Here is a 22,250-nt window from a genome sequence, read left to right as displayed (position 1 = left end):
ACTGCTCCATTCCTGGTAGGCCCACCCAATATAGTTCCCTCAACTGTTCCTTTTCATTTCTTAGATTCATAGCCATGAAACCGTTTCCGATTCTACAGAAGGGTTCTGGCCCGTATAAATGCATCCCTGCTCCCTTCTTGGCTAGTTCATCCGCTGCCTCGTTGCCTTTCAACCCAGCATGGTCTGGAACCCAAAGTATCCAGACCTTGTTGGACGAGCCGAGTGTTTTCAGTCTCTCAAGGTATTCCCATACCAGTTTAGAGTTCACCTGGTTGGACCTAAGTGCCTTGATCGCTGCTTGGTTATCGGTGAGAATAGCTATGTTCTGCCTCCTATAGTTCCTTTGCAGATTAAAGGAGACACATTTGTCTATGGCGTATATTTCCGCCTGGAAAATGCTACCCTAGCTATCCTACCGTTATTAACCGAGTTATTGAAAACCAAAATTGCCTTTTCCTCGTCAATTTGCTATTACCCATGAGATAAAATGCTATTACCACATCGAATTAGATGCAACAAAACCCTTCATTCCTGAAGCTTTTGGTTTCTTAACTCCTTCTTGTTCCTTCTGTGCACGTGATAATTTATTCTGAATTATTGTTTCTTGCTTTCCGTTTTATTTTACTTTTATTTTCATTTTTGTTTTCAATATATTAACATGAAGAAGAAGGAACTAAATCTTTTTGATCTGAGAGCTCCCTCTTTCCCTGCTACTCTCTAACCGCGCAAAGTTCACATTAATAAAGGGGCATCTTCCGAACGAAAGGGGGTGAGAAGAGCGCAAACCTCAAAGGCCGAGGTTCAGAGCATATTTGAGACCGGAGAAGAATCGACTACGCGCGGTCGAGCCGTTATTTTTTTTATTTTCACTTTTCATGTTTAACTCGCATGTTGATCTTTCGGTAGGCTCGCACGATTTCCATTGTTTGTTCAATTTTCAGATTCCAGTGCGGTCCCACGCATTGTTACAGAAAACGTGTATAACGACACGTGAAAACCCCACCCTCATTCCCGAGTCTGGCTTAAATATTTGCGCGCCGACCTTTGCGGTCCATTTCGCTATGTTTTAAGGAGTTTGGGATAGCTTTTCCTTCCTGGTCGTCTCCGGCTACTCAGGATGATCTTATGACCATTGCAATTCACATTTAGTCTTTACAATCTTATCCCTACGCCATAGTGATCAGATACCAAAAGTATTGAATTTAGATATAGAGTTCAGAATTTATGCATTCCTGAATAGCAACTTGACTATTGCTACAGATCGCGAGCGTCTACCCTTAATCGTTCGTAAATCACCCAGGTAGTTTCTCTCAAGATCACATATACCTCAGAATGACAGGTCGTTTTAAGATACTCCAGGGAAGCTCACTTTTTGTTTTTATCAGAAAGGTAAAGGAGCGTAATGCCCTAGTTAAAAACAAAAATGTACTACCGCCACTCCTTTGGAGTGTTAATCGATTCGCAAAATCTGCAAATTCTCTCAACTGTTGATCGAGGTCTCAAATATCTCGGAGTTGCTTTAGATGAAGAATTTCTTTATCATGTTCTCTGCCAGCATCTCAATTTTTTTCTAGAAGCGCACATTAAAACCCGCCTTGTAGACTTGCATCCTCTATTTAGAAACGAAGCAGTCGAAAGTAGGCTCGCATGACTTTCCACTTTTCCACTCTACTTCTCACTTTCTTTCTACCATAATCTTCTGCCGAGACATAGGCACATAGCACAGGATTAAAGAATATTTCCTAGAGTTTTGTCTGGGTACTCTATACCTTTAGCATGGATAAATGAGATTTATGTTAGATAATTAGTTCCAGTTTTCAGTTCTACCAGGAGACCGTTTTCTTGCGTTTGCCTCCGGTAATAGGAGAAACCTCTTGAAAATACTCAAAAAGAATGCAATTCAAAGTTTTGTACGAAGTTCATGCCACAAAAGGGCCTTTAGTCACCAAGGCTCTGCACTTTATTTTTAATTATTTATTAACAGATGATAAAAAGATTAAACTCTAATTATTTATTGCCTTCAGAAGGAGGAAAAAACAAGAACCTTAACCTATGTTTAAAAAAGTTTAAAAAAGGGAAAGTTTAAAAAACGTACATAAATCGAGATACATTCTAAAATGTTGTAGCAAGGGGAGGTTCAGAAAACGGAGGCGAGAGGGGTAATCCACACTAGGAAAGTTTTTCATAAAAAAGAGGGAAAGGGTGAATTACACCTTTTCAAGAGCAAGACAATCACAGTTCCAGAAGAGTGGGAGTTCACCGAACAGTACTCAAGGATACTTCTCACGAGGGAGTCGAAGAGAATTAAGGAGGGCTGGATGGATTCAAAATCAGTGGAGGAGCGAGGTATAAAGCTCGACACTTTTGCAGCCCAAATGGTGACTTTGAGGAGTGGGTGTCGAAGCAGAGCTTATTGTCAAATAACTGCGAGGTTTTGAGTGTTTCTAATTTGATAAGAAATATCGGTCAAGAGGGTAGGAAAAAGAGGTGGGTGAGGGTTTGGGTAGTCCATAGACACTTTCTGAAGTTTAGCGCTAGATCACTAACAGAGCACCAACGGTGTCATTGAAGAGAGACACAGTCCATAAGCCGCATACGATTCGTTCGCCTCGAATTCCGCCTTTATATTATACTCTGTTCGTTCGGAACAGTCAAACTAAATTCTAAGGAACGGTGATCTCACAGTTAGACTTCGCCTAGCACCCTTTAGCCTGCAACCAAATTGAACATTTTTGACTTGTAGATTATAAATAAAATAAATTTAAAAAAAAATTAATGAACGAAACGATTTCGATTTTTTATTTGTAGTTACGTAATTTTATCAAAACGCGGGAGACACGAAGAATCATATATATCATATATCATATATTATGACATTGCTGCTCTTGCCATTAATAAGGCATTGTAAAATGAGCCCAACTAAATTCTGGTAACAGAATCGTCTCAGAATGGTTAATAATAATCGCTGGCGCAACAATCTATATTAGATCAAGGCCTTGAGTGTGTTAGAGCACTTCATTCAAGACGGTGATGGTACACCACAGTAGACTGTAGGAGGCAATGTGGTCAGCATTGCGCTCGCCCGAGATTATTACCCTGATTTGGCTAAGGTACTCATTCACAGCTGAGTCGACTGGTATCCAACGTCAAATCACGATACAAATCCCACTGCCACCAGTGAGATTTGAACCGCGACCTTCCGTACGATAGCCTTGTGCTTTAATCACTCGACTATCCAGACCCATGTCTCAGAATGGTTACCTTCAGCAATTTTGATATCGGTCTTAAGGATCTCTCATCGAAAAATATTCAATACTACAGATTTTGTAAAACCTAACTCATGCCTTTTGTACCAAAAATATGTTAAGAGTGTTCTGTAACTTTGCCATCCCTACTTTCAGTATAAAGAAAGATGTTTTGGCAAGAAGCGAGTTAGTCTGAGTAACCTTGATGTTTGTAGCCATAATTGTAGTCTAATATACTCATAAAGTACCCAGCGTAACTCTCACCGAGGTTACCAGTTTGTCAGCTTTCACTGAGAGTTTCGCAATCCTTCGTTCGATTTCTCTGAATACTGTCACACCTAGTGGTGCAGCAACGCCCATATTGAAATTCCTAGGGAATTTCGTCTTTCGCAATACCTTCGGTTGTTGTTAATTTCACTCTCATACACTAGTATTATATCAGCTCTCCCAGCTTTCTCTCTTCTGCTTTTCCCAGTGCCGAGCCTTCCTCTCCCGTTTTCCTGAAAAATTAGACAACAATGCCAGCAACCCAATGGCCATAGTCAGATTTCCTGTCTCTATAATTATGGCAGTTCCTGTACTTCCTTTCCTAGCTGACCGTAAACACTGAACAACAGGCTAATCAGGCTTGGGAATGCCGTGAGTCCTTCTGATCACTTGAGTCCTTCTAATGTTATGTCTAACTTCGAAACCTCGATATCAATTCGTAACGTTTATATGATTCCTGGCAAATATTTCACCAAGAGACATCGAGAATAAATGATAGCTTCACCTCTCATCCTCTTAGCACTGTTTTGAATCATTGTAATCAATATAACTATTAAAGTAACTCACCGTCTTCTACTTCTCATCAGCAAATTCATTATAGACCACAATTTAACTTTGACACAATACGCTAAATATGCTTCTCCAAGGGTGGTCGCGAATTAATGGTTAATCTGAGCTTATCTACGAATGGTCCACACCAGTGAACCCTAGCTACATTTTTCAAAATTTAATCCTCGACTCCTCAATAATTTCTTTTCTCTATCGATCAGGTAATCCATTCGAAGCAAAGACTCAACGGCAATTTATTTTTAACGCGCACAGCAACAAAAAGGTGTAGATTACACTCCTTTGGTCCTATAATGAATGAATGAGTGAATTTCACAACAGTGGGTACATAAATATTTTCAGATAGCCTGAAATAAACCGTTTAGGCAAAATGCATTTAATTGTGCGCTAACGTGGAAATATACATAGCATTGTAATGTTGAAATATCTTTTCTGGTTTCAAATAAGTTCAATTGTACACTCATTAAATAGGATTTAGGGATGCGGAAGATTTCAAGGTCGATATAAGTGATTAGGATACTAGGAAGTAGGAAAAGGGCAATACATAAACAGGTTGCAGGTTGTGAAACTGACAGGTGCTAAGACTCAAATCAAGAATATCTTCTCCTTTTCTTATTTATTTCCATATGAATGAAACAAACCCGTAAACTGTGACATCCCAATTTATGTAGGCGGTGAAATGCTTAGATAGGTTCGTTACGAAAGAGCATTCTGGGACCAAACACTTAATGGACGTACTTCATCAAAGAGCTCCAACTGGTGAAACTATGCGGAAAAACGGGGGTTAGGGCGGAAAGCACATGGGTCTGGGGTGAAAATGTTTATCACCGCACATTTATCTGTATCATAACCTTTCACCTGATCTATCGAAAGCTACTGGGGATATTGCACAGCGGCGCCTGTTTCATCAGTTTCCTTGTTGGACTTCCTATATTATTTTATAAATTGAATTTTTATTATTATAAATAGATTTGAATTGATGAAATTAACCGAGCATTCATTAAAAAGACGAAGATGAAATCCACTTCGTGCCACAAGTGAAGTCATTGGTACCGAAGACATTTATCTAACGATTTTATCAGATTTAATTCAAATTGCTTCAAATGCCTGTTTCCTTACTGTTCATTAATCACGTTAAATGCAATCCATCAATCGTGTAGAATGGCAGACCAAATCACAGTAGGGTCATTAGAGTGGTTTACGAAAGCTTAGAAACGTTGTGCAAACCATTCCTAGGTCAGTTGAAATTTTCCCATAAATATTTAAACCCCAACCAAAGTAACGTACAAATGTATCTGTATTAAACAGGATGTAGAATAATGCTCACAATATTATTGATTTGGAGGCTTACATAAAGATATGACATGAATAATATGCCATTAATTGGGCATACTAATGAGAGTCAGTGCCTTATTTTGATTTATTACATGTGGTGACATACACATCGACATAGTAATCTAATTTATTGAAATATATGCACAACAAGAACTGATTAATAAATATTTACAGACTTAACCCATTAATGACTACAATTTTCGTTGGAATAAGTTTTTAATTGCTGAGATATGTATATATGTTCGTTTACGAGAGCATACATAATATCTACATATTACAGAAGCTTATAAAAAAGCTTCATTTATTCGTACAATAGTGAATTATGAAAACCGGGGTAATTGAATATGGATGGCTTTGAGGACCTTCGCCATAGTAATGTATTCTTCTATGCATTGTATTTTTTCCAAAGAAGTTTCTCCGGAAAACAACCTTTCGGTCAGCCAAGGAATCCGAAACTTACTTCATTCAAAGAACTCATTTCTATGCAAATTTTGTCAAAAATGACGGAATTGAAAGATTTTGTGGTGTGGAACGATTTACATTGCAACAGTTTATTGGAAGGAATCTGCCAAAGTGTTCGAGTCCATACCCTTTATTTAAATGTCGACTGTGGGCGAAGGATAAGAAAACCTGTTTCTTGCTCTGGTAGGCTGGGATAATTATTACATGTGTGTGTATCTTATACATTGTATCTAAAAGTTGAGATTTTCCTTCTTAATGAAAAATATAAAGGAAGCAATGAATCAATTAGGCGTGGTATCAGTCATCTTAAAAACTCTGTCTATTTTAGGAAGCGAAACGATTTTGCCTCCTAAACAAGATAAGAAGGTCGAAGGTGCTACTGTAAAGATTGGCTGTTATTTTCAGCAAAAGTAGGGACACATTACTTAATTACCTGTTTTCACGATTTTGTGTGAAACAGAACTTAATTAGAACTAATTCAATATTGTCCGTCAATCTATCTATCTGTCTGTCACACCGGGTTTATTCGGAAACAGCTGGATCTATTTTTACGAAATTCGGCGAGAATATGTGGTCTATGAATCTCTTTACATGCATTAACTGGCGCCATTTTCTGTTGAGTCTTCGGAAAGGGGCTGTGTAATCTTTTTCGTCAAATATGGTCATATGCGGTACTAAATGAAAGGCTTGATTAGCACTTTTCAAAACTGGTCTATAAGTCAGTACAAGCTGAAAATGTATGCCCCGAAAAGTGTAACAGGTTTCGTTCTCAGAACGAATCTGAAGAAATTCACAACGACGGTCTTCGGAGGCACCGCACGTTTTTCAAGGAATTTCCAAATACTCATCTTTCCAAGCGCCAATGTTGACATTCTTTGTCCATCTTTAGTTGATCCTGGGGGTGTGGTTTCCACATAAGTCTGCAGCCAAAATATATTTCATAATATTCTGTTAGTTGAAATTCCATTTTTGATAAAGTGTGTATGATATAGCTCCCCATTTAACGTTCACAGTCATCGTGGTCTCCCCAGCCTGCTTAGTGTTCACTGTTGGTTCTTTTGGAGCACACTAATCATATATCACTCGAATAACTTCGTCTATGCATTCGCACAGTATGCTCGTGAATTTGACGACCTGGGATTATCAGGAAATAACTGGCGCTTCAGTTTAGCCTTGTCCTCATATTTCACCTGCAGGCGGTTTCTTCGGATGCGACTTCGCTAAAAGTTGGAGAATTGAATCCAAGGCTTTACATGTGTTTTTTTAAAGAAACCGAAGATTCATTGACTAGGTATAGCAGATTAATGTTCACTGAATATTTAATGGTTAGTAATCACATTCTGATTTTTAAATGTTATTTTTTCGAAGCTGCATTTTGAAAATCGGTTGCCACCATAGTCCAAAATTCTTTCAAGGAAATTCTTTGAAATTTTTACCATTTATTCAGAGGATATTTCTACAGTTCACATACTAGGATAATTGAGATTCATCGAGCCGTTTTTTTTATATTTTTATATAAAAAAGGCAGAAGAAAACACCAAAATTCACAAAAATAAATTTAACAAGACACCAAAAATTTACCCCACTTTCAATGTTTTTTTAATAATCCTAGTTTGCAAACCGTGATATACTCCATCCGTCAAAATGCCGTTTATTTTCTTTCTTTAAGATGAGCAGAGCGCTCTTAACCCGAAAAACACTTCAATCATGACCGATGATACCGAAATGTAAAAATTGTTGCGTATTCTCAAGATATTAATAAATATATGACGCATTTGTATCTTTATTCAGTTCTTGAAAAAAAGATACATAAAGAGAGAGAAAAAACAAACTTTACACGGGATGACCCTCTTAAATGGAATGCATGTGTCCAACAATACTAACTTGATGAATTGCTGAAGTATAACTTCCAACTCCAATTTGGAAATCGAAGAGAATATTCTGCATTTTAACAAACTATTCTTTCATATTCATCATCCTCGCCACATAAAATATACAAGATCACATGTGAACTAAGAACAAGATCATCTTTGCAGACCGTGCGTATCAGAGTTGTAGGTTGACGTTAATAAACAAATTTAAGAATTACATTGAATGCAAATGAAAGCTCCTTGATGGACATTTTGAAAATTCTGTTTGGATCCATTGAGTTAGTTTATCCTTTCTAAATTTGTTTGAATAAGGCGGTTGGGGCTTATATACAATGATCTGCAAGCTGCTTATGACCCTAGGGACAAAGTCCAATGATTTCCTTTTAAGCTTCCATTGAATATCTGAATTCTGAATAGGGATAAGAAGTTAAGGTTCCCATTCTCGTGTCGTGTTTGAATAGTGCAATGAAGACAAGGATTTTGAGATAAGCAAATAATCATCCACGATGGCTATTGCAAATTGCCAGAGTAAATCACCGAATTTTCGGCCATTGATACCCGCCATTATACCACGACTTTCAAGTTGTTTAAAATGGCGCCCAACGTGGGTCCTACCTTCGGTACATTAATATGCTTCACAGCTGAACTTTATATTCATTTTAAGCGCCGATATTCACTTCACCGTTGTCCAGTTTCAGCCGCTAGAAACGTTTTTTTTTTGTTGTAGTATTTCAATATTGTATAAAAATTCCTGAACAGATACTCCAAAAACTCTAGTAATCCTTAACTATCGTGATCTCAGTTGCCCACCTTTAGTTAGTGGCTTTGTTACGCGAGTATTGCACAAGTGTCCACATGCTTTTCTACTGAAACCTATATACTGGAAGCCTCGCCTCGCCATTTGCAAAGAATACGGAATTAATGGAAATTGAATAGAAATTTGAAGTGAAGCCATTTTTTCCTTACGCTCTTCGTAGCCACCTCTCGACTTCCTGCCAGATTTCAAACAAGGACAAGAACATTTTTGTGGTTCCCCTTTTGCTTTTTGTGTTTTTATTTTCCATACATCCCGGTGGGGAGCAACTCGTCTTGACGCTCTTGTTGCATATTATTATATTATGATTAAGCATGGGATTCCCCTTGTGATTATTATTTAGACTTTTGAAATTTAACTTTTAGATTGTCACAATTTAAAAGTGTTTGTTCATCTTTCTTTATCTTTGAACACAGATTACGATTCTAACCTATGAACTTTCCTCTGGATCGCGGCTATTGTGACCTTTACTACAATCTAATTCATCTTTGAATCCAACATCCCCACTTCGAGGTCATAAGGTTTGATGTTGAAGGAGACATTCAGCCTCCTTCTCTCCTTCGTGGACTTTGGATAGTGGAGCATAATATGCCTTATGCTCTCAGGTACAGCGGCGGGCAGTCAGAAGATTTTAAATATTCCAAACCATTATGTCCCGGGAAGAGCTGCTCGACTTACACGAAATCGATTTATAGGTTCAGTGTTTCTTATCACAGTAATCCCACTGTTGCTGCCATACTCTATTCAGCACTTTCCTAGTGGCGAATGAATTTACAGTCCTTCCTTTGGTAATGCAATGCGCCACACTCACGAAAGGCTCCAATGTGATTATTTTCACTATGAAACACACTGCTCCACCTGAAATCCAATACGCGCTGCACAGTAAGCAAGGACTCCCATTTTAGCTTAAGTGCTCTTAATCCAACCCAACCCAGTTTTCCGAATAATATTAATGGCCAACGTCTCCTAAACCGAATGCACCACCGTTTCTATCACATTGCCCGTAAAACTGCCACCTACTAACTCGATGAGCTGGAGCGGCTCGTTTTATATCATCGCCTTAAATATTTTCTCTATAATATCTAGTCAATCTGACTTGAACGATATGGAGAGGGGACAGAGAGTCTTCTTTGAGGCTTCGCTAATCGAATGAACTGCTGCTTCTTCCAACGGGCGGCAAACAATACTTCTACCGTGCATGTTTCAAACTTGCTTCAGTCCAATTCTGGAGCCTCCTTATCTAATAAATTCTTAGCTCCCTCGCAATTGCTTCATAATAATCTCGACGATTGAAAAGTCGCTTTGCTGAACGGTTGGGCGAGGTCCGCTCTCCTTAAAAAATTGGGAATTATTCTCAGAAAAAGCTATTGGCACTGGAGATGATTTTTGCTCGCGTATTTTTTTAATTATAATGCGATAGGTATCACATTACGGGTTCATATTTGCATCAAACAATTCCGTTTACTTTTTCGAATACCCTTCTTAATATTACTTGAGACACTCGAATATCTTTCTTGCAGCTCCGTGTTCCGATTTCCCTCTTGCCATTTTTAACTGTCTCTTCGTTCACCTTGCACCAGTGGTTCGGTTTTCTGTTAGGATGCAAGCGTCGTCGAAGTGTTGTAGCGTCAGATGTTTCGCTCAAATTCTAGCATAGTTGACTAAACCTTTTCATCGCTTTTTCCTTCGGGTTTTGGCTTCTTTCTTAAGTCGGCAGGATTGTCTACACTTCGAAAATTACGCTAGAACAGCAATCTTAGCTTCTCTAATTTTAATATGATTTCAATTGTCACTTCTTCTCCTTATGCTTTTGAAGTAGTGCTCATTCAAGTAGCAAACCGTCCCTGTCACGAGAAATATCAGGTTAACCTTATCTAACATTAGCCAGTACTATGTCCAACTCCACAGAGGATTTGATGATAATTTGGCCTGTTCCCTGGTGTTAGTCACTGGGCTAGAGAAAACTACTATTCTGGCACTGATGAAATTGGCTCCCGGGAATTCCATTGTTTCAAGTGTGACTTATATTTCACATGCTCATATTGAGGCGTTATCAAACTTCTATCTCACCCAAGTTAGACTGCAGTAATTTTGATACAACTCACAGATTACTACATTTGATTGGATTATGAAAGAAAGCCTTTAGCTTTAATGGGTAAGATTGATCTGTATCAGCTTATGTGGTCTAGTCACTTCTAAATGAGTTACACCTGGACTATCTGCAACATACCAGTCGTTCACACCACTCGGTAGGACAAAAACAGAGGCAGAATCCAAAGAAACCTCTCTGTATCGCATTGATCCCAAACTAACAAAGTTTGTGGCAACAGTCATGGAACAACACCTTATCAGTACATCTCAGATGCAACACCTCAGAGCCCATTCGTATAAGGAGGGGCATCATCTAAGGGGATTCATTGCGCCCCTTTGGTTTTGCATGGCATTGAGCCCCATTTCATGGCTACTGAATGATGTTGCAGGGCATGGTTTTGCAATAAAATATGGCCTACGTACTAAGTGCGAGCTGACCCAGTTGATGTGCTTAACATTGACTTCAAGTTGTATGGTGTAAAAGTCTGTTTCGAATAGAAGACATGTTTAGCTGTGATGATGGGATGGAATTTGGATTAGAGAAGTGTCGAATCCAAGCCATCCCTGCATACCGGACGTAGCTTTGATAACCTCCACATCCAAGCTTTGACGGAAGCGGATTTCTACAATTACCTAGGAATTCTCCAAAGAACTCATTCTCGAGTTAGTGATCTGAAGGATGTTCCGCTGTCCGTGTCAAGCTAGTCCTTAAATTGCATTTCTCAGGCAAAAATAGGATAAGCGCACTAGAAATATTCGCTATTCCTTCACTGTCATATATGTACATTCAGAATATTGCCGTGGAAAAAAGCTAATCTGAAAATTGTCCAGCGGCGGAAACGGGCTAATATGTCCAAATTTCAAATGCATTACCAAAATTCTACCATAAGTCATGGTTGACATGGCGGATCGCTCCGCGTATATCATTGATGGTGCTACCCTCATAATAGCAACATGGAACCGAAATACGAGGAAGAAGGTGAACTATGAGCTACTGGTTCGGAAAATCAGAGAAACTTGCCGACTCGAGAAGGTGATTGTAGTGACCGCAATCTTATCAGCTACAGGTATTGTACCCAAATCTCTCACGCCATCCTGAGACTCTCGGCCTGGTTCAAGCCATCCCATCCCTGCCTTCTTTGCGGATTTTTGGGATCATTTCATTCTAGTTAGGGTAGCATTTCGAGCATTTAGGTCCCGAAATCCTACAAAAACGGCAAAATTGATCGTAAAGGCCCGCCCGTAAATACGGAAGTCTAATCGAAGTGTTCCATCGACACGTGTTTGCATACCTCTATGATAGCTAGGCTCGGGAATGCGGGGGTCCTTTCTGCACATCATCATCATCATCAACCGCACAACAACCGGTATCCAGTTTAGGCCTGCCTTAGTAAGGAACTCCAGATATCCCGGCTTGTGCCGAGGTACACCAATTCGATATCCATAAAAGCTGTCTGACTTCCTGATCTTTGCTATCGCTCCGTCTCACGTAGGGTCGGCCTCGTCTTTTTTTGTACTGCAGACTTATAGACTTTCCGGGCTGGGTAATCCTCATCCATACGGATTAAGTAATGCGCCTACCGTAACCTATTGATCCTGATTTTATCCACAACCGGACGTCTATGGTATCGCTCATATATTTCATCGTTATGTAGGCTTCGGAATCGTCCATACTCATGTAAAGGGCCAAAAAATTTTCGGAGGATTTGCCAAGAGTTCAAAATTTTTTTTGCTAAGAACCCAAATCTCCGAAGAATACATGAGTACTGGCAAGATCATTGTCTTGTACAGTAAGAGCTTTAACCCTATGGTGAGACGTTTTGAGCGGAACAGTTTTTGTAAGTCGAAATAGGCTCTGTTGGCCGGCAGCAGCCGTGAGCGGATTTCCTCATCGTAGCTGTTATCGGTTGTAATTTTCGACCCTAGATAGGAGGATTTATCAACCGTCGCAAAGTTGTAGTCTCCTGTCTTTATTCCTTCCGTTTGACCAGTGCGGTCTGATGTTATTGGTTGGTTGGTTTTTGGTGCTGACGTTGCCACCATATATTTTGTCTTGCCTTCATTGATGTGTAGCCCAAGGTCTGACGCCACCTGCTCGATAGGTCAGTAGTTGGGTGGACTTAAAAGATGATCGTACTCCTCGCATTTACCACAGCATCACGGTTCACTTTTTTTCAGAGCCAGGTTAAAAAAGACGCATGATTGGGCTTCGCTTGTCTTAGACCGTTGTTGATGTCGAATGGTCTCCAGAGTGATGCTGGTGCTTTTATCTAGCTTCGCGTATTGATCAGGGTCAACCTAGTCAGTCTTATCATGGCCGCGCTTTCCGCGCAAACCAGGTACTTCCACCAACCATTTCGTGTGACACCGCTAACTGAATAATCTGCAGTTCGTTATCATTTGTTATGGAAGCCAACGTATCAAATGAGTATGGGCTCCGTCCCTACTTGGCTGTTAAAATCCCCAAGTATGATTTTTATATCATAAACTGCCTAGTAGAAGGTATCCTATTCCGACTCTGCAGTATCCTCTGTAGGGGCGTGAACGTTAATGAGGTTTATATTTCTAGAATTGTCTCGGAAGCACAGAGTGCAAAGCCGTCCGCTTATGTTTTCAAAATCGATAACACCAGGTTTCATTGTTTGGCTGACTAAGAAACCAATACGTGGCTTTGGACCAACGACGTATCACATCCCCCATCGATGTTTCTCCTGCCTCAGGTGTGCAATGTTATACTTACTTTGAGGTTTCTTTCCTGCCTTGGCATTTTCAGGCTATTATATTGGTGGCTGGCCCTTTAGAGAATTAAGCGAGGCTAGAGAGGAGGAGGTTAAAAGAAAATCCTTAAGTCGTAATGAGTTTATTTGAAATTCACGTTAGAGTATATTCAAAGCAAAATTAAAATAAGAAACGAAAGTAGTGTCACACAACTAAACAAAAATGATCTAAGTAAAATGAAATTATAAATGATTAAATGAAACCATATAGATCAAAATTATATCAGAAGAAAAAAGTTAAATACTGAAATGAAAATATAATTACAATATCAGAAAGGAATTAAAGTGAAATTTAACAAAATAATCTTACCGTGAGTGATCCCACCCACAGCTCTGTTTAATCACATTTTTCTATAGTGTTATTTTACACATTCAAAGAAAAAGAAAAGCTAAGAACTCTATTCGAAAAAATCAATATTTATTGTTCGCAGTGTCCCCATCAGCAGTTTGACAATTATTAATGAAAAACTCCACAATGGGTAACAAGCACAATTAGTCTTAAAGGGGTAACCTTCCCATCAGGCACGACAACCGAACCTTTCTTTAGTTCGAAATTTAAGGTTACTATCCATCTCACAAACTCCAATAAAATTCGAAAGACACCTCATTCCAAAATCAAAGGCAACTTTACACGCCAAAGCCCAAAATCGATCTTTTGTTTCGCGCCCAGCTGCCAACCTCATCAGCCGGTCCCGATCCCATGTAATCTGGGCAAGCCTATGTGAAGTTCAGGGTCAATGAACGAACAATTTTCTTTTGCATTGGTAGGAAATTATTAATAAATACAAATTGGGAATTGCTCAAATGGGAATGGGTTCTTGGGTTTAGGGGGAAGCGACTAATTGTCAGGTTTTTTTTTAAACTAGTAAAATTAATTATTTTTTGCTGTTAGGGGTTTGGATATAAATGAACGTCGTGATGGAGCTTGGAGACGTTAAAATAGAGGAAAAAGGAGCAAATATTACATATTATTAAATGTGCTCTCTTATCAGATTGACCTTGGAAAACCCGAATGAAATACCGCCACACACTTTATAACTTTAAATGTTATCACTGCACATGTGTGAAAAATGAATCAGCCTTTATGAAGAAGAATTAAAATTAAAAATTATTTTTACCCGCCCTCTTAATGCTAATTGGGGCTGGCCTATCCTCCTTATTGTACATATGTGAAGCGGAAGACGCGTGCACCTTCCTTTGTACATACAATATGTATCATTGCTTGTCTAATTACTTTCTTTTGCCAGCAAAATTTTTGTCAGAAGTGGGATTCGAACCCACGCCCTCAGAGAGGACCAGAACGCTCAGAATGGAACTCGAACCTATCAGAGTCCAAGTAAGATTTCTCTTGAGTCTGGCGCCTTAGACCGCTCGGCCATCCTGACATGTGGCAGCTTCCACCCGCTAAGTACTGCGCTGGCTATGTTATCTTATCTGCGCTCGTACACAACAGTCTAATATGGAATGCTGAGCTGTCGAAACTTGAGATATTTTTAGCACTTCTTTGATAACGCAGTGATGTGTTCGCATGTTGTTTGATAGTTTATTAAAAGGAGATCATGGCTGTTATGTGCCTATTACGATAATGAAATTGATTGAATTATGGACTGAATACATATTATATGTGTAGAGTTCCATCGCGAAGTTAGTGTGAAGCACTTTAATTTAGCGTGTAATTTTGATACTAAATTGTTATTTTATTATGTTGTTGCTTCTATCGTTTTAGTTGGTAATTATTTTTGGTTTTTTTTTTCACAGGTAACGAAACATATTGGAATGCGGAATTCAAAAAAGACGTCGTTACATGCTCTATTAAGGGTTGAGTTTACATACGTATGGTCTGAAAGTAACAATTGTAAACCACCCTATCTTAAGATAAATATAATTTTACATTTTATTCTCATAAAGAAGTTATTTTAGAAATAAATGACATTTCTATGATAAATCATCATTCAAATGCCTTAGAACAACATGCCATCATGAAAGCATAAAAAGTACATAGTTCATTCTATATCACCTTCACGAGATTCTGTAAATTCTCTGATTGTATAAACCATAATTATGGACTTTGTTGTGTAAAATAGCTAAACAATTCAAGTGCGTAATGTACGTAACCTGCAAAAAAGACTATTGGATAACTCCAGTTGCAGATCACCAAATAGTCATAAGTTCTTCGGATAAAGCCTCGGATCGGGCCAGTCTCATCGCTATCTGGCCATTGTGATGATTTGCTATGATTATTGCACAATACCCACTTGCCACCACATGTCACTATTCTGCGCAGAATGGCGATCCTTCATGTCCAAGCGCCATGTTTCCCTCAAGCTGCATTTGTAGCTGTATATCAAAATGGTACTATATATAATATTGTCAAATGCGTCCTAAAAGAACTGTTGTGCCTCTTTATTATGTTCCTTACTTCCAAGTGTTTCAACCTGACACCTACTATTAAGTATTTTGCAAGATGACCGAATCTCCTTTGCACAAGTGCCGGACACTGTCCCAGAATACATGTTGAAGTTTCATCACCCTCCTCATAGAATTTACCGACAGTGTTCGCAGATATTCCTAGCTTCTCCAGGTGATAGTTTAGCCTGCGGTGACCAGTGAGTATTCCCACAATAATCCGGAGGCTCTTCTTGGTGAGGTTTAAACAATCCTTCAAGCGTTTGGGTTTATATCCCTCTATGAGCAGCTTGGTCAGTTTCACCACTGGAAATTTCGCCCAGTAAAGTTCTCTCAGTCGATCCTCTTCATTTTTCAATGTCGTGGCCTGAGTCTACTGCACAGAATGGCTCTAATCCCTAGAACGGCCTCGCTGCTCTTTCCCTGGCCTGCTCCTCTGCTGCTTAATTGACTTCTAATATAATGAGGCCTGGAACCTAGAGTATCCATACCTTATTAAACGAGCCGAGCAAGTTCAGTTTATTAAGGCATACCCATATACGTTTAGAATTTACCTGGTAAAACCTAAATGCCTTAATAGTTGCTTGACTGCCTCTTAGAATAGCAAAGTTCTGAACCCTATAGTTACTTCCAGGGTTCGAAGAAGCACCTCTGTCAATAGAGTATATTTCCCATTAGTTCTGCCATAAGGGATCCGACAGTGTATTAGGTAATCAGTTAATGGTTTGGCTTAGTATGTCAATGTCACGCTCTACCAGTTTTTCCTGTTGGTCCTACGTGCTTCAAACTTCTTATCAAAGTGAAACCTTGTTGTTATATTAACCCCTTCCTTAGACTACATAGGCTACAACGGTCTAGTTGTGGATGAAATCCGACTCAATAGATTGCGGTGGGCTGATAACTTAATCCGTATGAATGAGAAAGGCTATAAGGACAAAATCTATGGTGGAAAAAAAGGCCAAGCAGACCCTGCAGAAGATGGAGCGATGCGTAGACCAGGACGCCAAACAGCTCTTAGGGATATCGGATTGGTGTACCTCGGCACAGAGCCGGGATATCTGAAGTTTTTTACTAAGGCAGGCCTAGACCGGATACCGGTTGTTGCGCCGTTGATGATAATAATCAGTAATTCAGAATGCCGCTAAAGAATATCATTTTTCCTTCCTTCCTTCAATATTATTCCCGGGCATTCTGAAGATCGGCCTTTTTGCCTGCATCTTTATATACGTATTGAGAGGAGTCCGTCTCACACGGACCTGTAGGAATGCCGTTGGGCAAGTTCTCTTTGCCCCACTGATACACAAGTAAGCCAGTCTCTGAACTTTGTGTAACTCCCTGGCTGTTGTGCTAAGTTCCGTTCTGTTTTCCCAGATTACAGACAGTCAGAAGATATTGCCTTGTATTTGGGAATAGCTTTGTATAGCTTAGATGCTTTAGTGGTTTATGCTACCCCTTTATAGAATTACTTGAAGCAGTCTCATTTGCCTGATTGCGTTGCCATACGTCGTCAATTCTCCTGTGTAATTGTGCCAGTCCCCGGTTTTCTTCGCGCGGTTGAAGAGTTTTCGCACCCCCTGTCTCATACTGGCAACGTTTCAGTTCCACCAGAGTGCTTTCTTAACGACTTGACTGTCCTAGCCTTTGTTAAGGTCTATCACTACGGTCTATATCCTATTACTCCTAATGTTGCCGCTCACGTGTACATTAGCCATGTTGTCACTCAGTTGCCTTGTTGAGTCTGTTCTCCTGAGATTCCTTAGCACTCTATCTACTTTAAAGTTGCTCTTAATGTCGAATTTGATTATTCTGTGATCTGACATACAAGGCCCATCCGGTACCCTCTAATTATTTACTAAGTGGCTCATCAGTGTGTTCCCTAGAATTATGTCTAGTATCTCTTACCTAATAGCGGTCAGGAATACTGGTGAGGTCCCTACATTATATACTTCTAACTTATTACTGAGGATGAATCCCGGAAAATTCTCAATCCCAAATTACCAACATGCTTTCTCTTTGTAGGCTGCGAATTTGCCCCCGATAAACCCAAGGTTCTTGAGCCAGCACTATTTCAATATTATTCTTGCAATTTGCCCTTGAATTACTGCAGATGCGGCTTTTACATGGTGGAAGTTTATATGGTAGTCCTGGCTATCCGCTCCGTTAGTTTTTGGAGCTCTTCTTGAATGTCGGAGTATTGTCCTCCTCCTCCTCTGATACGGCATTTCCTTGTGTTTCGCCGTCCGAATTGAGCCCTGGGTTAAGATTATTCAGCTTTTCCTCTTCTGTGGATTCACTTCCCTGGTTGATCCTGTCCTTTTAAGCATTTGAAGTATCTTTCTTTTGTTTCGCCTTGTGCACGTGTACAAGTATGCTACCAAATCTATAATTTATGAGGCAGTTATGATGTTTAATTGTCGTTAGCGATCGATCGTAAACTCGTGTTTTTTTGCACATCCTTACAATTTAGCACGAAGAGCCAACCGTTTGATAAAGTACATATTGTCAAGTACAAGGTCTTGAGTGTCCAAAGACTCGACTATGCGCTCGCCAACCTCATTGTGTGCTCAAAACCCTTTTCTAACGTAGCATCTGTTACCGTTTGTCTTTTTCAGGCACGTTACAGGTCCACTTCATAAGCCGGTTATCAGATAGCGTCACGAAAACCGTGACAGATGGCAATGCGAGCAGCAACTTTTTTTATGATAGGCTATCAAAAAAAAAGTTTATAGCCATTTTTATTGGGTGTGCATTTTAGCTTTCAGTACCGTACAATTAAGTTTCTTGTGGAACGCAAATGCACCTCTTTACAAGGGCTCTTGCGAGTTTCTCTGACATGAATAAGAGTATCAATATTTAGCATACAGGCAGGTATAAGTTTTCCTCGGACTAATTTGCTTAGGTCTAACGCCGTCCATGGGTAAACAACCTTTGCTGACTTCTCGATAAGAGTAATGCGTTTTCCCGCGTCGACGGAGGTGAATGCCCTAGGATTTCTTCGAAGGTTTGTAGTTAATTGCGCTACCACTATTTTTTTCTTTTTTAACGATTTCTAGTACATTTTCTTGAAATGCGGTTCCGCCTTTTGTGGACCTGCGTCTATCTGCGTGTTCCTTACCGTCGCAAAGGTAACTTTTAAACTAACCCTAGAACGCATAACATCTCGAAAGCAGAGAGCAAGCGCTCTCAATCTTCCTGCATTGATCACATCAACACCACACGGATCATTTTAGAACAATGTGCGGAGTTTAGATTTTCGCTGCACTTGCTCTTCATCGATTTCAAGAAAGGTTTCGATTGCGTGAATAGGGAGTGTATTTGGAGTGCTCAGGACAGCAGGGGTGTTCCGGAGAAATAAAATGCACCGCGGTTAAATCTCGGAGAATTTTGAAGTCGAGACCGCAGTGTGCTCGGTGACGTTCCTCATGCTTCCTTGTCCGGAGGAGGAGGATAAATTCAATGGACAATGACATCAACTGAAGCTCTTTGACTACGCTGATGGCATCTGTTTGCTCTCTCATCAGATCATAGACCTTGGCCAAATTACTCTGGCTTTGGAAAGATAGACTGTTATGAGCTAGTGTTCTTTCTGTGTTGGTATATGGGACTAGCACATGGAAAGTGAAGCTCACTGCTACTCCAAAACTCCAGGCCTTCGTCAACACCTGTCGAATTATCGCTGTACGCTGGCCTGATATTATCTCAAACGAAGAACTTTGTCGGCATGCAGGGAAGGTGAAAGTGGCAGTGAACAGGTCACACATTAAGGAGGGGCCGCAATTGCATTGTCGACTACATCATGCAGTGGAATCTGCTCCTCAAAGATGGCCGGCGAGCAGGTCGCTTCAAGGACACTTGCCGCAGACTAGTAGAAAAGAAGTTCGGGTGTCTCGGGTCGTGGGATTGCTGAAGGGGCCTTAAGCTAATCGTAGAAAATGAGAGCTTTAAAGAGAGCGAGGCAAGTGGAAGTCTGAGGACGCAAATTCAGGCCAATATGTTGGTTGAAAAAGCACATTCAGCTCAAGCTCCAGTAATTTTTGATGGAACATAGCTTCTTCTCAATTCACGAGTTCCGGGTGTTTTTGAATGAGAGATGCTTTGAAATTGTCTAATTATCGGCAATACTTCTCCGAATTAATTGTTCCTTTGGTAAGAATCTAAAAAGCACCACATTTTTCCAACACCATCACATTGCGAGCATGACTTTCCTGTGATGGATTTTGTATTTGAATTCTAATTCTCCTCTAAAACTCGTGATCACTAATTTAGCTCCTTTTTTCGAAATTCTCAATATTAACGAAGATATTTATTATTTTTAGATAATAATAATAATCTTTTGCGCAACAATCCATATTGGATCAGGGCCTTGAAGTGTGTTAGAGCATTTCATTCAAGACCGTAACGGTACACTACAGTAGACTGTAGGAGACAATGTGGTCAGCATTGCACTCGCCCGAGATTATTACCCTGATTTGACTCAGGTACTCATTCACAGCTGAGTCGACTGGTATCCGACATCAAATCACGATACAAATTCCACTGCCACCAGTGGGATTTGAACCGCGACCTTCCGTACGACAGTTTTGTGCTCTAACCACTCAGCTATCCGGACACGACGAAGATACGAGCGTTTAAAGCCTTTCGAAGATTCCTCCACTTTCCGGCCATGTTCCCATCACCTGGACCCCCCAACCTATATACCGTTTGAAAGGTCTAATTCTCCTCTAGACTAGTGATCACGAATTAAGCTCCTTTCTCGAAATTCTCAATATTAACGGAGATACGAACGTTTATAGTTTTTCCAAAATTGTCCAAGCTATTTTCCAGCTATTTTGCTAGCACCTGGACCCCAAACCTATATACCGTTTTCGTTGCACATTATTGCTAACGACTCACTTCTTATGATCATTTATCGTCTTTTTCAAGAAAAGATCATTTTCTTGACATTTGAGCAGCATATTGCCGATGAATACGCGCCATCAAATGAATTTCTTTAGTTCATGAATGCAAATATGGAGCTTTAACATTTCTGTAATATCTCGCGTCATGTAATGTGGGTTTGACTTCATTGTTATCACAATGTTTTCGTCGTTAATGTCGTGGGGTCCAGAACGATCTTTATTATTAAAATTTCCGCAACATAATTTCTCAAATCTGACCTTGACGTTGGCATGTTTTTGACCATTTACGCAGCTCGCGGTCTTCCCTTCACGGAAATAAAAGAGCTATATTTCGAAAATGCATAGCTTGCTCTTCCATTTTCAATTTGTTTTGAAATCTCCCAAAATCAATCAAATTGTTTAACTTTCCAGAAAGAATGAAGTTTAAATCTTCAGCTGTCAAACAACATATGACAAGCGTATATGTGGAAACCCGGCCGAAACTGTTCCAATGCCATTGGTTGCAAAAAAATTTGACTTTTTACTCAATCTAGTAAATGCTATCTATATATTAGTTGAATGAATGAAATAACGGATGTAGTGTATAAGATAATTTGCTGAAGATGCTGAGATGGGGCTAGGGATGGAGGAGGATCTTGTTGATGTCTAACCGCAGGAAAACTTTCAGGCACATTTCATCGCTGTTAGCTTTAGTAGTCACACTATCGTTTAAAATGTTTAATATGTTTTGTTCAACAATACAAATTGGCTATAATTTAGACATTACACGGTGATTTCTGCTAAATTATGAGTCAGCGGCATACCAAACTTATATCACTATCGAGTACTTGTAAAAGTTGCTTTCCTAATGTACACGTTTAGTAGACTAGAATTTATAAATAGAACGTCACTTTCTCAATTCAATCCTTCAGCTTCAAGAAGATGGATCCCAGTCAATATACCATCAAAGAAGACTTCAAGTTTGTTACAGATCTAATAATAGACTCTCTTTGCACTCGATTGGGCGTTTCTGTTCGCCACCTGCTTAGTCTCTCATATTTATTTACATATACGATGGATGCTTGAAATTCATCCCTTAAGGATCGGAAGGAAAAGGGCTCCAACAAGCCAATTGAATATTCAAATTTTCACGCAGATTAAAGTAACTTTTTCAGGGAAGACATACCGTGGGAGCGTTAAAACATTTTCAAACGAAAATCGATCCCACTTTGCACGTAATGGTAATCCATTTTATTTATTTACATATCTTTGTAAGCTTCGTGTGTTTTTATTTATCTCAATTAATGCTGCCTACAGTAGGTAATTGAAAACGATATCGATTTGAATAAATAGTTTAAAAAATTTCACTTTAAATATTTATTCAGTCGGCGATCAGTGACCAGTTTAGTAGCGCTTAATAAATACTTCTGATAATAAAATTCCAAACATGAAATTGTTGGATTTTTGACTTTTTGGCTTAGTAAAAGATTGTGAAAACAATCGTATGGATCTGGATTTTAGCTTGCCATGAATTCCTG

General features: G+C 39.5%; 1 protein-coding gene and 1 non-coding gene across 3 annotated transcripts in view; one reads left to right on the top strand and one right to left on the bottom strand.

Annotated features, from left to right (window-relative positions):
* The window catches only part of LOC119657870 (sex peptide receptor), a 490,494-nt gene that overhangs the window by 18,055 nt on the left and 450,189 nt on the right, over positions 1 to 22,250 (top strand). The gene's annotated exons all lie outside the window — the stretch shown is intronic.
* Positions 14,686 to 14,814, bottom strand: Trnal-caa. Its single transcript has 2 exons — positions 14,777 to 14,814; positions 14,686 to 14,730 (listed from the first exon to the last, which is right to left on the bottom strand). It is a non-coding gene; the product is annotated as a tRNA-Leu (tRNA).

Source organism: Hermetia illucens, chromosome 5, assembly GCF_905115235.1.
Source record: "Hermetia illucens chromosome 5, iHerIll2.2.curated.20191125, whole genome shotgun sequence".
In the NCBI taxonomy this organism is placed as follows: domain Eukaryota; kingdom Metazoa; phylum Arthropoda; class Insecta; order Diptera; family Stratiomyidae; genus Hermetia; species Hermetia illucens.
The sequence above is the reverse complement of the archived record's forward strand: the minus strand, read 5'-3'. Positions and strand labels throughout refer to the sequence as shown.